Genomic DNA, 6,266 nt, shown 5'->3' on the forward strand with positions numbered 1-6,266 from the left:
CAGCTCTTCAACTCAGTGAGGTTTTCCAAGCAGCAAAGCAGGGGCCAGCATTTTGTTCACTCAACACCGCCATGGGGCCTTTCAGGGGCTTGGGTTCCTCTCTGCCCCCGCAAAGCCTCCTGCAATCCTCCCCAGCCTCATTTAGCCCAAACGCCTGTGGAGTTGGACCTGCCCGCTGCCTTGCCCCAGAAGCAGGAGTGCAGACGAAGATGTGGGCATCAGATCCCCCTTTGCTTGTGCCAGCCATGCATCCATGGTCAGACATCACCTCTGTTGCCTCCTCCAGCCCCCTCGTGGCCAGGGAAGGGATCCCCACCACAACCACCATGCTATGCACCTCTATGGGGGGATGCAGTCAAAAGCAATGCCATGGTCAGCCGGGATGGGAAACATGTCACTGGCATGGCAGGACAGCAAAGGCGCATCCAGCAGAGTGGTGCTTCCAGCGCTGGATTTACCCTGGAGTTTTCCAGCCTTGCTGCCAAGCCCCAGTGATGCCTCCCCTCTTCACTGACACCCACCAGCCCTGGCCAGAAACCAGCTGCAGCAAGCTCGGGAAGCTCCACGGAAACACTTTTGTGCAAATACATGAGAAAAGCAGGATCTGGCCGTGTCACTCTCACACTTTGTTCCACCACCCCTTCCCAACAGCGAGGGAGCTGCAGAAGAGGGGAAAGGGGGCACRGCGGTCTGGCACTGAGATTGACTTCGCAGCACCCCAGGGAAAGCAAACACGGCGAGAAGATATTCAGCACTGATGCAGCTATCTTATTCTGCAGAGAGCYGGCCAAGCCCCACAGCGCTTCCCAAGCCTTGAAACAACACTATGTCCTCTCAAAATTCACATCTACCCTGCAGACCCACCACCTGCGTCCRGCTGGGAGCACTCACTGTTGGTGCAATGATTTCAAGGAGCAATCTTTTCTGTTACTCCAGGGACGCGGGGCTCAAGCCCATGCCCAAAAGGGACTGTGAAGAGCAGGGTGCAGAGCCTGTACGCCCTGGCTATGGGGGCTCTGGCATGATTCGAGCCCCCTGGGTGAGCTTGCAGGACAGTAAGCAATCAAGGCACTTCATGAGCACTAACTCTCCAAAATCAGAACAGGATCTCGCAACCTCACTCTGAGAAATCACACTCTTGCAAGGGACTTGCGTGTATTTGGGACAGTTTGGGACCAGAATAACTTCCTCTCCTGTCTGATCAGCATGTGAATAAACCAGCCACAGCTAAAAATAACCTCTGGACCTTTTTTGACTGCTTCCTACACGACAGTTTTGGGGGGGGGGGGTGATGCTAGAAAGAGGCTGAGTTCTAGTTAGCACAGCTACCAGGCACTGGATTACAGGGAAGATTAACTGAATTACTAAAGCTGTAAACTTTGCAAAAGAGCCCATCTTTTCCCTCACTGTCTATGCAGCCCCTGGCACCATTGCATGGAGAATAGTACTAGGCACCACCACCAAGCCCCTTTTATTCATGATTAAGAGCTTTAGATCAAGTTTACGGTACCTGTGTTAATGCCTTAGCAAAGCCATAAATACTCTTGCTGATTTTGGAAGCCAGAAAAGACAGGCCCTGGCAGGAGCTGATCTGTTTGGGGATGCACTGCATGAACGAGACTCCCACAGAGGTGAGTGCCTGGGCTGGCAATGCTGCTGAGCMTCCCCTTCCCCAGGCTCTCGCCACCCAACACCCAGCCCAGCTCTTACCTCTCGGCTAGTGAACAAGCCCMTTTGCCAGGCAAAAACCCCTCGGGCACTGGGAGGCCATCAGCCCCGCAGCAGCACATTTATTCTGTCCCAGCGCATCAGCATTAGCCGCATCTTGAATGATACTTGCAGAGGAGGTGAAAACCATCTGTAATTATGGAGACAATTCGTTTCCACTTGTAAAGAAGGGAAAACAGAGCTTCAGATAAGCAGCAAGCCAGGCGGATGGGCAGTGATTTGGGAGGGGGGGGTCCCTTCCCCTCCAAGCTGTGCGATACTTCCCTAGCRATGGATCCTCTCCCCTCGGGGAGGCTGGAAAAGAGAGGTCAGGCGGCGGGAGCATCCGTCTCTGCTGCGCATCCCCCCGGCACAATAATTGCTATTTAAAGAAATCGGCCACGCGCTGCCAGTGTCTCAGGGCACAGCAACCTCCCCGGCATGCAGCGGCGCGGGCTTGGCACGGCCACTTCCCGGCCTGCGGACCGCTCGTCACGCAGCTACGTCGGCTGCAATGAGAGAGGCATCACGCTCCGGCCTTAGCGCCTCCAGCCTGGGAACTGCCCTCTCCTGGAAATTGGTCGCCACAGGCAGGATCAAGGGGGAAAAGAGCTCTCCTCCGCCACTTGCTTTGATATTTTTTTTGATGCAATTAAAAGCAGCCACCCAGCCTGTACATCCTTACACTTGCTAAGAGAAGCGTGGAAGAAATTCAGAAACAGGAGCTGAAAAATCTGCATTTCAGACAAATTCTAGCCTTGTCAGTCCTGTAGGATTACAGTGCTGGAGACAGGAACCCCTGCGTGCTGATTTAAGATACCAGGGTAGAGATTCAGGAAAGGAGGGGTGTCCTTTGGCAGGACTTGGGGGACATGGGATCAGTCCCCTCCTGGCCAGTGACTTTTTGACCCATCTTTTGGAGAGATTCTGACACGCAGCTCCATTAGAGGAGCTGGATCCCTCCATCTCCCACTTGTAGGATGGAAATCACCGCACTTCCAGTATTGCAGATTAGATAGAGGAGCAGGGCTGGGCCACTCCAAGCACAGCTTTACACAAAAATGATGGAGGTRGATGAAAACCTGCTTCATTCCTTCAGGTAGCCTCACAGTGCAAGTTAAATTGATGGCTTTACCATGCCCTCACAAGGATTTTAACCTGCTTGACMACAGCACAAGTAGGATTAAAAGCCAATTATATCAACACAACTTTGCTAGCAAAGCCTTGAATCATTTTTCACAACTACTGCTCCAGAAGTGCCCACATGCAAACCTGCCCCTCAGCACTGCAGTGGTTTCATGTGATTTTTTCCCTTCCTCTCTCCCAAATGCCGACTCGTGTGAGCACACCCACGTGCGCACCCACACGCACACCCACCTCCAAGCCTTTTGGCATCATTTGCAGGCAGAGGAGCCCTTCAAGCACTGAAAACTCCCAGCCACGTTCCTTGGGAGCCCAGCCAGAGCTTGGACCCACGCGCGGAGTCCACGTCAGAGCTCTTATCCTTGGTCACAGCTTACTGACACCTCCCTCCCCCTTGGCGCTCTGCATTTCACAGAAAGCATCTGTAAAGTGGGGATTTGTTATCGCATTTAACGCTGCTCTTGGAAGAAAAGCTAGGCTAAGGATCCAATATGCTCCCCTTCCAGGTAAAGCCCAGAGACCTCCCAACTCACTTTTGGGAGCTATCTGGGAAGCCTCAGACACACCAGAGCATCCTTTAGCAAGAAATTAATTGTAAAATAAGGCTTCAAGGTTCACTGAAGAAGCCGGTATTTTTCTGCTTTGCTGGAGAACATTATTAAATGGCACCTCCCAGGCAGTGGTCAGACACTCACGCAGAAGTCGCTCCCTGCTCCCAAAGAGCAGAAACATCCTTGAGCATTTCCAGACAGGTCTTGGTCTGGGTTAAGCATCCTCTGAGATTGCCTCCCCAGGCTATGGTGTGGATTCCCACCTTTAACACGGTGCCGAGCTCCTTCCTGCGCCTGACGTACAGCCGCGATGTCCCCACCTGGCACAGCGCAACCCTGCCGCCCTCCCAGCTTACACGCACTCAGCCACGTCCTCCTCRCACCACTGTCCTCAGCCCTGTCCCCATCACCCCATACTCCAGCGGGAGCTGCCAGAAAGGGCAAGGCTTACAAAAAAGGTCCTCAAAAGATGCGGACAGGATGCAGGGAGGTTTTCAAGGTGAAGGCTCAGTGCTTTTTTCTCCAGGCACCTTCTGAGAAGATCAACAAGAGGCAGGATCCCAATTCTCCACCTGATTCAGTCACCTACCATCTGCAATTCGACTGCTGGTGAGCACTGAGACACCACTGGACTGAACCCTACAAGAAGCCGGCCCCTTCATTTAATCCCAGGTCTGCCAAGCCATGGGTGGTCTGACCACCCCAAAAAGCCTGCTCTGTCCATCAATCCCACACTGGCGTCTTGGGAAGCTGTCAGTTTGGGTGCTCCCTGCTCCCCTCCAGCCACAGGCTCTAGACAACCTCCATGCAAGGTAATCTTGTCTCCTCCAGACACCAAATCTCCTCATTTCTTCCCTTTTGGAAACTAAGATCAGAGCGGAGATATCGCTTCTAATAATTTCAGTGCGCCAACACTGTCAGAGGCCTGACTCGGACCCAAGCGCAGGTCCATCTGTCCATATTGCAGCGCTCCCTGTCCTCACTCATGGCCAACCAGCACCACTGAGGGGGCTCTGCATCTGCCAGAGAGCGGCTGTCGGTGCCTACGAACTCCTTGTCTGTCAGGCCTGAGCAGCAGGAGGCTGCAGAAAGCCAAGATGCCTCGTGCCTCCGTTCCCAAGACAAGGGCTGCCCAACACTGCTGTGTGGAGCTCAATCAGCCCTTGAAGCCAGCAGCTGTGCTTCTGGGCTCCCAAACGCTCTGTCCACGGACAACTAGAAACCACACTTGGGTTAGATGTATGTTGAGGGGGCACGACAGTCCTGGGGAGATGTTAAAGCCTGGCATGGCTGGTGGGTCCGTAAAGCCGGGGAACCACGACTCTTAGCTTAGCTCTGGTGCAGCAGATAAGGCAGGAAGAGCCTGCATCGAAGCTGGAAAATCATCTGAGCACCTGCAAGCCCCAGAGGGACTGCATGAGCCAGCTTTGCTCACGGCTCCATGACAAATCTCCGGGAAAGTCCCCGGAGATCAGTCCTGTTTCCCAACCAGCACCGTCCTGAGATGCTATGCAGGAAGCAGCACGTCGTGGTGCCCTTGAGAGCATGGGCATGGATGTCAGACCACCAGAGCTACAAAGCCACCAATTTTCCACCTCCTCTTAAGCACAAGCAGTGCCAAAACCATAAAGCTCCCACGCCCCGGCCACGCCAACGCGTTCATCCAGGTACCAAACTCAAGCTCAGACCTTGTCTACATGCCAGCTCGTGCTCACAATGTGGCATGGTGGCGTGAAAGCCCGCATGGAGAACCTCATTCCAGCATACGGCCAGATGGCAGCAAATGAGCTTAAATTAATACTTTGCCAGGACTGACTTGGCCAAAATCAGGGTGTCCCCAGAAGGTTTTGCACAGCTTTAATAAAACGCAGCTTCTTAAGCCAATTGCCGTTACAATGATGCAAGTTGGGGGATAAACAAGCCCCTAGAGGGCTGGTGTTATTTGGGAGAAAATCATGGTGTCTGGAGGCAGCTTGCCACGGCTGTGACAGGGCTGCGCTGGCCGATGGGAGGATGGGAACCAGCATAGGCACATCTGGGCTGGCTAAGCCGGCTGGATGCTCGCCGGCTGGTCCAGCCCAGAGCTCAGCACCGGGAGGATGCTCACGGGGAGGATGCTCGCTGGCCGATCCAGCCCTGAGCTCGGGACTGGGAGGATGCTCGCTGAGCGGATGCCGGCTGGTCCAGCCCGGAGCTCGGTGTTGGGAGGATGCTCGTGGCGCTGGAGACAGCACTGAGGGAGGAGGGAGGAGACGGCGCTGGGAAATTGTGGGGGCAGGAGAAGGCCACAGGTAAGGACCAGTGTCACCGGGATGGGCCCCCCTGTAAGGTGGGGGCATGGGGGATGCAAGGGGACAGCTTGGGACCAGGGTGGGGAGCCCCTGGAGGCAAAGGGCAGCTGAAAAAGAGGGACCCTCTCCCCACTGCTGCGCTATAGGGACTGCTGCTCCCTCCGTTCCCCACATCCTGCTGCCCTGCTGGTGGGGATGTGGCCAGCCCTTGGGSCCCCCCCATGCCCGTGCACAGCAGGGAAGGGGCAGCACATCCCCCTGGCTCAGCCCTGGAGGCACTGGGGTGGGGGGCCGAGCACCCCCCAGCTCAAACACCCGGCGCGGGGACAACGCGGGGGCAGCAGGTCCCCTCAGCCGCTCGGGGGGAGGCGGGCGGCCGAGCACCCCCCGGCTCAGACCCCCCGACCCAAGGGAAACGGGGGGTCTCGGCGCATCCCCCTGCCTCAGAGCCTCCCCCCCCTCACGGAGGCAGCCTCTCCCAGGGGCGGCGGGGGGGCACAGCGCCCCCAGCCCAGCCCCAGTGGGGGCAGTAAGGGGGCAGAGCATCCCCCGAGGGGCAGAGCATCCCCCCGCC

This window comes from Apteryx rowi, unplaced genomic scaffold (assembly GCF_003343035.1).
Source record: "Apteryx rowi isolate R43461 unplaced genomic scaffold, aptRow1 scaffold_200, whole genome shotgun sequence".
In the NCBI taxonomy this organism is placed as follows: domain Eukaryota; kingdom Metazoa; phylum Chordata; class Aves; order Apterygiformes; family Apterygidae; genus Apteryx; species Apteryx rowi.